Source organism: Perognathus longimembris, chromosome 20, assembly GCF_023159225.1.
Source record: "Perognathus longimembris pacificus isolate PPM17 chromosome 20, ASM2315922v1, whole genome shotgun sequence".
Lineage (NCBI taxonomy): Eukaryota > Metazoa > Chordata > Mammalia > Rodentia > Heteromyidae > Perognathus > Perognathus longimembris.
Genome location: NC_063180.1, coordinates 21,962,110 through 21,977,344, shown reverse-complemented (window position 1 = coordinate 21,977,344; position 15,235 = coordinate 21,962,110). Strand labels below are relative to the sequence as shown.

Here is a 15,235-nt window from a genome sequence, read left to right as displayed (position 1 = left end):
AGGGTTTCTGGGGAAGGTATTGGAGCCGGCAGAGCTGAATTTGGTCCTAGAAAACAGTTCCTTCCAGTAAATGAAGGAGAACAAGATGTCCAATCTCAGCCATGTGCCGGAGGAGATTATTCCAGCTGACATCAAACTCATCAGGAAAGGTATGGGAGCACCCTGGGGAAGGAGGTGCCTGAGGCCAAGGAAGGGAAATGGGTGCTACACCTGGGGTCCTGGCCTTGGCTCAGCCAAGAGAAGGCTGGATGCTCACTTCTGTCTGTGTTGTGTGTTTTTTAAGTAGATTCTGGAAGTGGAGCTGTGGCTCAAGTGGTAGAGCACCAGCCTTGAACAGAAGAAAGTCAGGGGCAGTGCCTAGGCCCTGAGTTCAAGCCCCACAACTGGAGCCATGAATAAAATAGTAGATTTCTCTACAGAAGTGTTAACTAGGTCCCCAATAACAGACAGAGTCCACCCTCGAGTGTCTTCTTTTCTATCAGAGGGTGGCAGAGAATATTCTCTGTGCAGTGGCCAAAAACACAGAAAAGAGAGAAAAGGCCTTGAAATTAGCAACCTCGAATCTGTGCCAGGTACAGTTGAGGGGATGCCATAGGACCTGCTAACCATGCCTCTGAGAATCTGTTTTTCCCTCTGAGTGAGTCCTCAGATCCCCCCAAATCTGTCCCAGCCATGGACAGGTGTGAGAGCGAAGAAGAAGTTGTATCTGGAGAAAGAAAGTTCGGATAGTGGAATTAACTGTTCCAAGAAAGGGAACAGTTTCAATAACCTGAAGGGCTTGAACAACATAATGACTATCAGAATATAAATTGAAAGCTTTAGTAGGCAAAAGTGTAAGGGACTGTAAAACTGTTTGAAGTTCAACTTCCTGGGCAGAAGAAAGACCAGTATCCCAAGATTTAATTTCACCATCAATAGTAAGAGCTGCCGTTCCATTAGAAGATCCATCTGTAAACACCAAGGCAGCCATAGAGCGAGGTGACAGAGATACAACCCGAGGAAATATAAAAGTATAAGAAGAGGCAAAATGAAGTAATTTGTTGGAGAGATAATGATGTGAAATTGTACCTATAAAATTGGCCCAAGCAATGGCCCAGGAATCACAATGAATACAAAGCCATTCTTGCTGTTGTAAATTATAAGGGATATAAATTACATGTGGATCTCGTCCGATATACTTACAAGATTCCACACGGCACATATGGACTAAAGTGGCCACCAATTCATAATAGGGAGTTAACACTTTTGAGAGAGTAGCAGCCAAGGAAAGCCATAAAAGAGGTCCCTTCTGCCAGAGGAGAATGAGGTGTAGTTAAAATATAAGCTTCCCAAGGGGCTGAGTAATCAATATAGTTTACATGTTGGGAAGAGATAGCAGAATTTACTATGTTTAAAGCTTCAGCTGCTTCAGTTGTCGTCTCTGGGAGATGTAGGGTCAGGGTTCCCCTTTAACTGATCAAATAAGGGTTTTAATTCAGCTGTGGATAATTTAAGATAAGGGCAAAGCCAATTAATATCTTCCAGAAATTTTTGAAAATCATGCAAAGTACGTAAATGAGGAGTTTTAATCTGCAATTTCTGACTAGTAAAATAATAAAGACCTCAAATATGACCAAGAGGGATTTTTATTTTTCTCTGCCTGGACTGGCTTTGAACTCTCCAAGGAGTCTTAGCCATAAAAGCCCTTTTTATTTCCAATTAAAGCAACAGGAGAACAAAAGGAGTAGAGTTTACCTGTACGTTGTTAAGAATTGACTAACAAATAGTTGCCAGAGTTTTGCTGTAACACTTAAAGAACAGCAGACTGAATGGGATCCATGTGCCATTAAATCAAATCATATTATTTAACCTTACCTTACTGGCACGTGAAAGAGAAAACAAATGAATAACAATAAAAGTCTCAGCTTCAGTGGATCTCGAGTGGCTGTATCTTCCATCCAAAATTAGCAGGCCAGCAGGAGAGATGGCTTGCATCTGGATAAGGCTGTAGTAGCATCTCAGAGTTCCCTGGATAGGCTGTCACATTTCCTGCTTGTTGCCTGTAAATTTCTACACAGACTGGTTAAGGGCATTTTAAAACAGATTTTAGAAGGCTTGGGCCTTTAACCATCTTTCTAGTCACAAAATCCACACAGATTGAAGGTCAACCAAGTCTGCTCTCCGTAGCAGCCAGGACAGTTTGTGAGTCATGGAGGGAGAAGACACCAATGCTACCCCAATGCAACCCTGTAGTCGCCAAGCACAACTCTAATGCTTTTAACATTGGAATAAGTCTCGGTTGCAACTCTGTCATGATAGGCCTGCTATAGACCCAACTTGGGGCAGGCAGAGCCAGGGTAGTAGCCTTTGACAGCCTGGGCCTGTCAAAATCCTCACAGGACTCCTAGATGCCTGAGCAAACCAGGCAGTTTGGAGCTGAATGTGGAGGCGGCTCTCTGTAGCCACATACTGCCGCAGTCCACTCAGCTAGCACACATGTCAACCTGCATCCTATAAAGAAAAATGTTAATTTGGGGTCAGGAAAATGTAGGTTAACAGTCACTTTTGTACAGTTGTTCCAAAATGACTCTGGTCCCTTGATCTTAAAGAGTTTATGAGAGCACAGCGAACAAAGAAGAAAAAAAAATGGAGAAGCAAAATCTTAGTCTGTACCAAAGAATTGTCAGGATTAGACGTACACTTGACTCTTAGCATAGATAGACATAAAGAATAACACACTGGTTTTACATCATTGTACTTATATCATGTGCTGTATATTAGAACCTTTTGGAGTTTTTCTTAGACACATTTGTTTGCTTCCAAACATGATCAGTTTGGGTTTAAAACCTGTTTTTTGTTTTGTTTTTAAGTTTTACCAACACATAGACATAGACAGACAGACATACACATACAGACAATGCACAAGCTTTGGGGCGCACTTAGAATTGCTCATTAATTGGCCATGTAAGTTTTCTGGAATTCCAGTGGCAAATGATATTATTTTGCCTATATTCTAAAACCACGTAGTTAGTTAGAAGACAAAAAACCTTTTCAGCAAACCAAAATTTTCACAGATTACCCGAGAAACCACATTTTGAGAAACCAGTTTAGCTCCCAAGGGGAGCTTATGGGAGACAGGACATGAACACAGACAGTGAGCTCACAGTCAGACACCTTCATCTTCCAGCATTTGAATTGCAAGGCACCTTTGAAATGCAAGGCCATAGTCACAGAGTTTAGAGTGGGGGCATCTTACCTGGAGCTGGAGACTCCAAGTCTCTGCCCTGCCTCCAGGAATTTGGCATGCCTGTCACCTGGGGGATGGGCAGGCTTCCACTCCAACCAATCCTATTGTCGACTATGTGTTCAATGCTAGAGAAAACTCATGATTTAGCCAAACAAGCAGAATTTAACTGAGTCTCCAAACTTAACATCAATAACAAGAATAGAAAACCTTTCTGTGAGTCTTTCAAAGCAGATGTTAAGCAAATATCAATACCCATCCTATGTCAAAGGCAGGCAGGCAGAGTTTAGAGGGAGGCAGAAGAAGAAACAGAGAGAACTTCATCTGCCTGAGCGCTCATAGAAGTTAACTTGGTGGTGTTAGCATTTCCCTAGCCTCAGGTCCCTCCCCACTGCGAGCAGCCTGCACCTAGGAGAGCTGTAACTCTGCCAGGACTGTCGGTGGGGGCTCACCAGTATCTACCTTGAAAGGAGTTTCTTGTTCTGGATAAAGCTGTGACAATAGAGCTATAACTGATTTCAACATATTCTCAACATGGGTCAATCTATCTTTAGTAGGCTCATTATATATTTTTTCCTCAGCATCTGAGCCATCTGAGTCTTCCTTATTAACTAGCCCATCAGGTTCAGATCTTATTAATTTCCTCAGCTCTTCCCGGGCAGCAGCATATGCTCCCAGGGCTGGGCAACTCTCATCAGGTCCCGGTTCAGTTTCTCCAATTGACTGATTGAATTTAATCTGTTCATGTCTAGGATCTAAGCAATCTCTGACCAGGTTCCAAAGAGTAAAAACGTCCACTGGGGTTTTTTTAAGGGCCTTTGGTGTCATAATGTCCCTGAATCATTTTTCCTACTTTTTGCCAAGCTTCTAAACTAGTGGTTCCTTCCTCTGGGAACCAGGGGCATATTTCCTCAATGAAGTGAAAGAAACGTTCCAATTGACTTTGCCCCACTTTCACGCCCCCCCCCCCCATGAAGCGTCCCTTTAAGGGCTTGCTACTTTAAGGGCTTTGTTACTTTGTCCCATTATATTTTACTCCCATCTGACGATATTTTTCCGTACTCTCTCCTGCTCTCCTTCCCAAGTTATCAGATGTCCTCTTACCTAGCGGGGGTCCTCTGCCTTCGTCCCAGGTTTTCAGGTCCCTGTTCGGGCGCCACATGCCGGAGCCAGCCGGCAGCGGAAAGGAATGCTGATTGAGGGGACGAGGACTAAAGAAAAAGAAGGATAGATGAGAGAAAAAAGAAGACAAGAGACAAAAGATGGGGTTCGGGAGGTCTGCACCTCGAGAATGTAACTCAAGACTGCAGCCCCGTTTATTCTTAACATCCAGCTTTTATGCAGTTTGAGAACCAGGCATAGGGTTACCAAAGTTTAAGAAAATAAGAAAGCTTTTAGGTCGGTAAATAATAGGAGGCAATAAAACAAGACAAGGCTGAATGGTAAACATAAACCAGGCACCTATGGACACAGTAAAACATCTTGGTAAGTGCTGGCTGTCAATAAAGCCAAATCTTACCGCATTCCTTGTGATAACAGCACAGCCAGAGGTCAGGATGAGGTTAGCTGCTAGCTCGGCTCCCAACAATTTGCTATCCCGTATCTTGCCTTCCCTAGCTCTCTCCATCACTCCCTCTCATCTCCACCCACAAGTTGCATAGTTCATTTCATGCATATCCAGTGATCTCCACTGCTTCACTTATTCACTTCCCCCTGTTATGTCTAGGTTTCTGGTCTCCAGAGACCACCATGGAGCCTATTCCAATGCAAACGCATGAGAGTCTTTATTGCAAGCTCGAGCCTGTACTCTCAACCATCACTGATGCAGTGGATCTGGATTGAGAGCCCCGATCTTCAGATAGGCAGGGTCCTTATTGTGATTACAACAGGGGCAGGGTATTTCCAACTTGGTAGATACTTGATTGGATGGCATTTAGTAAAAAAGTCTTCTATTTCTATTATCTATCTACCTTTTCAGTTATCTATTTCGGCTTTGATAACAGGAATTAGTCTTGATATCAGGAACTGACAAGTGGTCAAGTAGCACTGATGCAGCAGGTTAATGCATGTGGTAGAGCAAGTCACAAATGGGTTAAGGAAGCCTTTACAGAAGCAGAATATTGCGGTCAGGCTGACCTAGGACCAACTTTATTTTAACAATTGCCACCATGCTTTCCCATTACCACTAAGCAAGCTTGAGCGGGCTAAAACAATCCAGTACTCAATCATAAGTAAACCAAAACAACAGTTACCATGGCATTTTTAATACTATTATGGTTATTTCTATAGTCTATGCCTATGATCATTTCCTTTACTGTCTGTTACCCTGGTTGCTACCTAGGTACAGAGGGGAACAAGGGCTTCCTATATTTTTAAATGTCAAACTACAAGAAACTAGTCTCACGGGTTGGGGTGCATCCCTCTATCATGGAGTCATCACCAGGGTTTAGAAGCTGTTTTAATTTTAACACTGAAACTTATATTTAGTCACTCAGGTTCTCAGGTTAGCCCTTAACACCCTCAACCTCTCATAGATACCCACAAATACCCCAACCATAATGTAAAGATGATTGAAAAACCAGCAAATAAAATTTTAATTAAAAAAATTGAAAGAGATCTCTCGTTTCCATATCCTAAAGTTTATTTCCATGGCTCTTTTATTCTATCTAAATATAAAGAGCACATAGTCATTGTGCCTTTGTGTTTCTCTCCTAAAAGTATACTCTTTTGGTCTCACTGGGTGAATCTAGAATCCTGTATATTTTATCATGTCCTACTGTTTTTTTATCTTTTTTTGCCAGTCCTGGGACTTGGGACTCAGGCCCTGAGCACTGCCCCTGACTTTTTTTTTGCTCAAGCTTAGGGCTTTATAGTTGAGCCACAGTGCCCCTTCTGGGCTTTTTCTGTGTATGTGGTGCTGAGGAATTGAACCCAGGGCTTTGTGCATGCTAGGCAAGCACTCTACCACTAAGCCACATTCCCAGCCTGGGTTTTAGATCAATATCCACATATGGGACAAAACATGAGCCCTTAGTGTCTCTTAATGTGGTTTTCTTCAGTTAACAAGCTTTGTTCTACTTCCATCCTTTTCTCTGCAAATGACATAACTTTATTCTTTCTAGAAGCTATGTAAAATTCCACTGTGTATAGGTACCACTTTTTTGGCTTCCACTCATCTACTTTGGGACACATGGGCGATTTTGATATCTTGGCTATTGTGAATAGTGCAGCAGTGAACATAGATGTGCAGATGCCTTTATAATATCCATCACAGCATTGTTTTGGGCAGATGCTCAGGAATGTATGGCTTGGTCTTAGGTAAGATGTATGTTTAGTTTGTGAGGGATTTAATGGGATGTTTTTATATTTACATGATACATTTTAATGTAATGGCTACATTGGTCAAACGTAACAGAAACAATTTTAAAAAACCTAAGAACTAAAACATACATCATATACTTATAATTGCATAAACATACATATATGTATATAAATATATATGTATTTTATGTGTTAAAACCTTATAAAAATCAATACAACTGGGTTTTGCTTGTTTTCAGTATATAGGTAAAGCGTGCATTATGTTTCAGTCACTGAGTAGCTGGAGGTACAGACGTGAGCCCCCAGGCCCCAGCTGGTTTTGCCTTCTCATAAGAATTAGAAGTGGCCTTACCTATGAACCTGTAACCCCTCTATACATCACTTTGACAATAAATAAGTAAATATATATATACATATATACATATATATATACATACATACATACATACATACATATACATATACATATATATTAATTAGAACTGTCTGTATAGGCTGTAAAAACCAAGTTCAATTTTGTTAGGAATGAATGGTGAAGATGTCATTGCTGAGCCTTCTAGAAGGTCTGCAATCACTTTCCTCTCTCCTCTGTCAACGACTCACCATCAGCAGGGTTTTAGAAAGTCAAGTCCAAACTTGCTATTATCCACCTTCTAGAATTAACCTGAAAGAAGAATACTGGCTCTAACTGCCACCAGCTTGGCAATACGGTGGATGATAGGCAATCAGGTGTAACTAGAGACATCTTGGCCTCCTGATGATGGAGGTGAAGTCCCACTCCCAGGCAGTGGGCATGTCTGAATCACACACAATAGGTTACTGTACTTGCCGGGCCTATGCCAGGAACTTGCAATACTTCTTGAACTCTCAAGCTCCCTGTGATTCTGCCACAAGATCATGGCAATATTCAGGACCCAACTGTGGGAACCTGTAAATGCACAGCCATGAGGTCTGCCAAAGAGAATTGGAATGCCATTCCCTTACTCTCAGGAAGCTGAGAGTGGCCCAAGAAAGATCAATGTCTCCTAGCTTTAGAGACACCATGGCTTCCACCCTATGTGTGAGGTCATTTGCATCAATTTCCCCCAGGCCAAGGAGCCAGGCCAGGGCCTATTCAAATCCTGGTTATTGGCTGCTCAACTTTGCCTTTTGTTGGTAAGGAAGTCATTAATCCTATCATTGTTCCCCTCCCGCCCCCCGCCCACTCTGGCGTTGATAACTTCTAACAGGCTGCTACCTTGTATTCTGCACTTACTCATTCTGTTTTCATAAGAATTGGTACCAGGATGAAATATGGATCCTTGTTGTCTGTGTCATTGTTCTTTATTCTTTAGACATCCCTATGAGGGGAGGAGCCAAAGTTCTACGTGTATCCCCCTCCAGTGTATATAGGATCAATTTAAATTGGGATTTTCAGATTACCATGGGGTAAAAGTTTCCGAAAGGATACTGACCCAACTTGTGGTTGGCTGGTCAAGCCAAGGCTCCTTTGACCCCCAAGTTAACCTGGGTAGTATGGAATTTGGTATGTAATGAGTTCTGCCCTTAAATTGGGTGACACAGGTGGGCCATGTGATACCTTAAGGGTTTAGTTTCACGTGACCCCTCACTCTTCCACCAAGTCTACTCCTCCTCCATCCAGAAAGTATTCAGAGATGAATTCATATACTAATGGGCCTTACTAGCAAATGTTGTCTCTTCCCAGGCACTGGAGACTGAGGCCCATCTAAGAAATAATTGACAATCCATTAAAATGCTCATGTGCTTTGCTACCAAAATTTGCCAAAACATTGAGGTATTCGTTATCTGTTTGTTGAATGGCAAAAGGATTTGTTTTTAAGGAGATTTTTTATTAACACTGACCATATGGTTCTATATTTCTATGGGCAAAAAGTATCTCTTGTTACTGAAGTTCCAGAATACTCATTGCCAATATTCATTTTTAAAGCCTAAGACAAGTTTAAGACTTTTGTGCACAAGTGTGTGTGTGTGCATGCGTGTATGTATATGTGTGTGTAAATGTGTTCAAAATAATCTAGTATTTCATACCAAAAAAAAAGAAACAATAAGCACAGTGCAAGAAAAAAGGTAAATATGTGGACTGAAACTATTTGAGTATTAACCAACTTTTCTTTTTTTTTAATTATAAAACTGATGTACAGAGAGGTTATAGTTTCATACATTAGGCATTGGATACATTTCTTGTACTGTTTGTTACCTTGTCCCTCATACCCCCCTCCCCCCTCCCCCTTTCCCCCCCTGAGGTGTTCAGTTCGCTTACACCATACAGTTTTGCAAGTATTGCTTTTGTTGTTGTTTCTCTTAATTTACCCTTTGTCTCTCAATTTTTGTATTCCTTCTCAATTTCCTAATTCTAATACCAGTATACATGGTTTTCAATATACTCAGGTAAGGTTGCAGAGATAGTGTAGGTACAATCCAAGAAGGTGATACATGAACATCATCAACAGTATAAACTACAGATACACATGGGATGTTGAAAGTAGTTACAACTGTGATATAACCATCATTTCCATAAAATGGAGTTCATTTCACTTAGCTACATCTTATGTGATCATTACGGTATAGCTATTGGGCTCTTGTGATCCTCTGCTGTGGCTTGCCTAATCCTGTGCTAATTATTCCCAATAAGGGAGACCATAGAGTCCATGTTTCTTTGGGTCTGGCTCACTTCACTTAGTATAATTTTTTCCAAGTCCTTCCATTTTCTTATAAATGGGGCAATGTCATTCTTTCTGATAGAGGCATAAAATTCCATTGTGTATATGTACCACATTTTTCTGATCCATTCGTCTACGGAGGGGCATCTGGGTTGGTTCCAGATTCTCGCTATGACAAATTGCGCTGCAATGAACATTGTTGTGCGGGTGGCTTTACTGTGATTTTGTTTGTGGTTTTTTTGGATAAATACCCAAAAGTGGGGTTGCTGGGTCATAGGGGAGTTCTATATTTAGCCTTCTGAGGAATCTCCATACTGCTTGCCAGAGTGGCTGAACCAGTTTACATTCCCACCAACAATGAAGTAGGGTTCCCTTTTGGCCACAACCCTCCAACAATTGTTATTGTTAGTTTTCTTGATGTATGACATTCTTACTGGGGTGAGATGGAATCTCAATGTTGTTTTGATTTGCATTTCTTTTATGGCCAGTGATGTAGAGCACTTTTTCGTATGTCTCTTGGCCATTCTCATTTCCTCATCAGAGAAGTCTCTTTGTAGGACTTTAGCCCACTTGATGAGCGGGCTATTAGTTCTTTGCGGTTTTGTTTTGGAGGAAGGTAATTTTTTTAGTTCTGCATATATTTTAGATATGAGGCCTTTGTCCGTTGAATGGCCGGTAAAGATCTTCTCCCAGTCCGTGGGATTTCTGTTTATCTTGTGAGCTATGTCCTTTGCCGTGCAGAAGCTCTGCAGTTTGATGCAGTCCCATTTGTCCAACCTTTCTTTGATTTGTAGCCTTTCAGGGTCTTTGTTAAGGAAGTTCTGTCCAAGGAGCCCAAGTGTTTCTCCTACTTCTTCCTTTAGTGTTTTCAGGGTGTCTGTTTTGATTTCGAGGTCTTTAATCCATTTGGAATTGATTTTGGTGCAGGGTGATATATATGGATCTAGTTTTAGTTTGTTGCATGTGTTGAGCCAGTTTTTCCAGCACAATTTGTTAAAGAGGCTATCTTTCTTCCAAACTATTGTTTTAGCCCCTTTATCAAATATTAAATAGGCATAGTTCTGTGGGTTCATTCCCAGGTCTTCAATTCTGTTCGATTGGTCTTCAGGCCTGTTCCGGTGCCAATACCAAGGTGTTTTTATTACTATAGCTTTATAATACAACTTGAAGTTGGGTATTGTAATTCCCCCAGCACTGTTCTTTCTGCTTAGGATGGTTTTTTGCTATTCTAGGTCTTTTATTATTCCATATGAATTTCTGGATTGCTTCCTCTATTTCATCAAAAAATGGTGTTGGGATATTAATGGGTATTGCATTGAATTTGTAGATAGCCTTTGGCAATATTGCCATTTTGATTATATTAATCCTCCCAATCCAGGAGCATGGGAGGTTTTTCCATTTCCTTAGTTCTGACTTAATTTCGTTTTTCAAGGTTTTAAAGTTCTCCTCAAAGAGGTCTTTCACTTTTTTGGTTAAGGTTATTCCTAGGTATTTTATGTTTTGGGGGGCTATTGCAAAGGGCGTTGCTTTCATGATTTCAGCCTCGGTCTTTGGGTCGTTAGCATAGAGAAAGGCCGTTGATTTTTGAAGGTTTATTTTATATCCTGCAACTTTGCCAAAGTTTTGGATCAGCTCTAGTAGCTTGGGGGTAGAGTGCATGGGATTCTTTAGGTATAGGATCATGTCATCTGCGAAGAGAGAGAGTTTAACTTCATCTTTACCTACTTGGATCCCCTTTATATTTTCTTCTTGCCTGATTGCTCTGGCTAGGAATTCTAGTACTATGTTGAAGAGCAGGGGAGAGAGTGGACATCCCTGCCTTGTTCCTGATTTTAAAGGGAATGGCTTTAGTTTTTCACCATTTAGAGTTATGCTTGCTGTTGGTTTGTCATAAACTGTCTTGATTATATTCAGGAAAGTTCCCTGGAATCCCAGTTTTTCCAGGGCTTTTAGCATAAATGGGTGCTGGATTTTATCAAACGCTTTTTCCGCATCCAGAGATAAAACCATGTGGTTCTTTATCTTGCTCCGGTTGATGTGGTGGATTACATTAATTGACTTGCATATATTAAACCAACTTTGCATCCCTGGGATGAATCCAGTTTGATCGTGGTGTATGATTTTTTTGATGACTTGTTGAAGTCGATTGGCCAGAATTTTGTTAAGAATTTTTGCATCTATGTTCATCAGGGAGATCGGTCTGTAGTCCTCTTTCCGTGATGAGTCTCTGCCTGGTTTTGGGATGAAGGTTATACTGGCTTCATAGAATGAGTCTGGTAGTGAACATTCTCTTTCAATTTCATTGAAGAGTTTGAGAAATATTGGTGTGAGTTCTGTTTTGAAGGTCTTGTAGAATTCTGCAGTGAGTCCGTCTGGACCTGGGCTTTTATTGGATGGCAGATCATTTATTGCCATTTCTATTTCAATACTGGATATGGGTCTGTTTAGGAGGTTTAAATCTTCATGGTTCAGTTTGGGGATATGAATTTTTTCTAGGAAATCATCCATTTCTTCCAACTTCTCAAATTCGTTGGCATAAAGGTTTGCAAAACAGTCCCTTATTATTTTCTGAATTTCGGTTATTTCTGTGGTGATGTTACCTGTTTTATCTCTTATCTTGTTTATTTGAGTGTGCTGCCTTTGTTTTTTGGTCAGGTTTGCCAGGGGTCTGTCTATCTTGTTGATTTTTTCAAAGAACCAATTCTTTGTTTTGTTGATTCTTTTGATGGTTTTTTTCATCTCTAATTGATTTAATTCTGATTTGATTTTAATTATTTGCTTCCGTCTATTGATTTGGGGTTTGGCTTGTTGTTCTCTCTCAAGGAAATTAAGGTTCTTCCTTAAATTATTGAGTTGCTGTTTCTCCAGTTTGTTGATGTATGCACTCAGAGATATAAATTTTCCTCTAAGTACTGCCTTTGCTGTGTCCCAAAGGAGCTGGTACTTTGTGTCCTCAACGTGGTTGAATTCCATAATCATTTGAATTTTCGTTTTAATTTCTTCAATGACCCTCTAATGGTTCAGCAGTGTGTTGTTTAGTATCCATGAATTGTAGCAATTTCTGTGGTGGCTCGTTGAGTTGAGCTCTAACTTTATTCCATTGTGGTCTGAGAGATTGCAGGGAATGGTTTTGATACTTCTGAATTTGTACAGATTTTCTTTGTGCCCTAAGATGTGATCTATTTTGGAGAATGTTCCATGTGCTGAAGAGAAGAATGTGTATTCTGTCCTTGCTGGGTAGAATATTCTGTAGATGTCGATTAAGTCTAGTTGGTCTATGCAATTGTTTAGTTCTGTGGTTTCTTTGTTCAGTTTTTGGCGTGTTGATCTGTCCAGAGGTGATAGTGGAGTGTTAAAGTCCCCAACTATCAATGTGTTTGGGTCTATGAGTGTTTTTAGAGCCAGTAGTGTTTGTTTGATGAAGTTGGGTGCTCCTGCATTTGGTGTGTAGATATTTAGGGTGGTTATTTCTTCCTGTAGGAGAGATCCTTTTACTAGTATGTAGTAGCCTTCTTTGTCTCTTCTTACCTTTTTTAATTTGAAGTCAATTTTGTCTGATACTAGGATTGCAACTCCAGCCTGCTTATGGGGGCCATTTGCTTGATAGATTTGTTTCCAGCCTTTCACTTTTAGAAGATGTTTACTTTTGCTGGATAGATGTGTCTCTTGGAGGCAGCAGAAAGAAGGATCCTGATTTTTGATCCAACTCATGAGCCTATGTCGTTTGATTGGAGAATTAAGTCCATTAATGTTGACAGTTAGGATTGAGAGATGATCGTTTGTTCCTTTCATTATCACTATCTTGTTTAAAGCTGTGTCTTCCCATTTCTTGATCTGATGTTTACTAACTAGGGTTCATTTCTCTGTCTGTGTTGGGATCTTGATTATTTTCCCTGTATAGTACATCTTTAAGGATTTTGTGTAAAGCTGGTTTGGTGGAGATATATTGTTTCAGTTTTTCCTTATTGTGGAAGACTTTTATTTGACCTTCGGCTATGAAGGAGAGTTTGGCTGGGTACAGAATTCTTGGTTGGTAGTTATTTTTATTTAGAGTTTGGTATACTTCATTCCAGGCTCTCCTTGCTTTCATGGTCTCTGCTGAGAAGTCTGGGGTAATTCTGATTGCTTTTCCTTTATATGTGATTGTTTTCTTTGCCCTAACAGCTTTGAGTATTTTTTCCTTGCACTCTGCTGAAGCTGTTTTGATCACAATGTGTCGGTGGGATGTCCTATTCTGGTCTGGTCGATTTGGGTTCTAAATGCTTCTTGTATCTGTATAGGCCTTTCCTTCTGGATATTTGGGAAGTTCTCAGCTAATATTCTGTTAAATAGGTTGCCTATGCCATTAACCTCTTTCTCCAAGTTTTCCTCAATACCTATTATCCTTAAATTGGGCTTCCTGATCGTGTCTTGAATCTCCTGTAGCGATCTGTTTTGTTGATTGGACTGGATTTGTTTTGATTTTTGATCTTTCTCCATAAAATCTAAGGAATCTTCAGCTCCTGAGATTTGATCCTCTGCTTCAGTTAGTCGGGACTGTAGGCTAGCTACTTGATTTCGAATCTCATTTCCTTCTGACTGGTCTTTCCTGATGATTTCCATGTCATTTCTTAGGTCCTGTATGGACTTCTTTACTTCATTAACTTCATTAATTTGGTTTTGAGTGTTGTCTCTCAAATCTTTAAGCTGGGTAGCTATCTTTTCATTTGACTCTTGAAGCTCATTTATCTTTCTATTTGTGGATGCCATGAAATTCTCCATTAATTTTTGCTTTGCCTCCTCACGCTCTAACATAATTGACTGAAGAGATTCAAACTTTTCCTTTACCATGTTTATCAGTAGACTTTTTAGAGCATTTTGGGGGTTCTCTTCTATGTTTTTGATTGATTGCTCTGCTTCCTGCTTGTTTTGAGTGGGGGATAAGGCTTCATTGTTTGCCATCTTTCTTGTGTTTCTTCTGCCCATTTGAATTGGAATGCCAGTCTACCAGCACCTGTGAGCACCTTTTAAGACCCAAGGCAGCCCTTACCAAGCACTGTTGTGTAAATCTTACCAGTTCACAATTATATACAGATAACTTGTATACCTGTCTATAAAGTTAGATTTGGTGTTCCTAAAGAATACAATTTCAATATAACAACCGATCCTGGGCCCTGTATTCAGTAGTTACTTATTTACTATTACAACCCTATATGCAATTCTTGTTTTTATATTAAGTTCTTTTAGGACTGGCTTTCTCTATTAACCCCTTTGATTCACTCGTATTAAGCTGGGATACCCTCTATCCAATAACCAGGACTCAATGGAACCTGGAGGTCCAGGCAGTAAGTCAGGAGGGTAAGTTGGAGGTAGTAAAGAGAATAGATTAAAATGTATTGGGGGGGTGGTGGTGATTTTGACTTAGTTTCAGTGACGTCGAAATTTGGAGAAGAGTAGAATCAGTAGAAAGAACAAGGTTAAAATTACAGACACTGGAGAGTTAGCAGAAAAGAGTGGAGGTGTTATTCATAGGAAAGTAATTTTTAAAGAAAGAGAACGCAAAGAGAGAAATAAAGTAAAAATACTGGAAGACAGATACACAAAACAGAGAAAAATTTTAAAAAGAAGAAAAAGTAAACAAAAAGGAAAAAAAAAACAGAAAAGTAACAACCCAAACAAATAAACAAACAAAAAAAACTTGATAAAACAAACCGGTAAAAATGGAAAACAAACAAACAAATAAAAAAAAAAACAACCAATGATGTTTCAGATGTGAAAAAACTAAAAAGAAAATTTTAAAAAAAAAGCTTTAAAAAAAATGTTTGAAAAGAATAAGAAAAAGAAAAAAAAAATTGGAGTTCTCGTTGTTTGGGTGGTTTCTCCCCAGTCTCTGGTTTCCCTGCAATGGGTTGCAGTCTATTTTCCTGATTGGCTGGTTTGACTTGATTTCAGTTTGCAAGGGATGGATCTGTTCTGACCCTTCTCCCCTGTTGGTGCAATCCTGGGTCTCTGAGGTTCGCACAGCTTGCAG

General features: G+C 40.1%; 1 protein-coding gene across 1 annotated transcript in view; it reads left to right on the top strand.

Moving 5' to 3' along the window:
* LOC125368437 (sulfotransferase 2A1-like) overlaps nucleotides 1–15,235 on the top strand; it is a 108,558-nt gene that overhangs the window by 60,110 nt on the left and 33,213 nt on the right. The window lies entirely within an intron of this gene.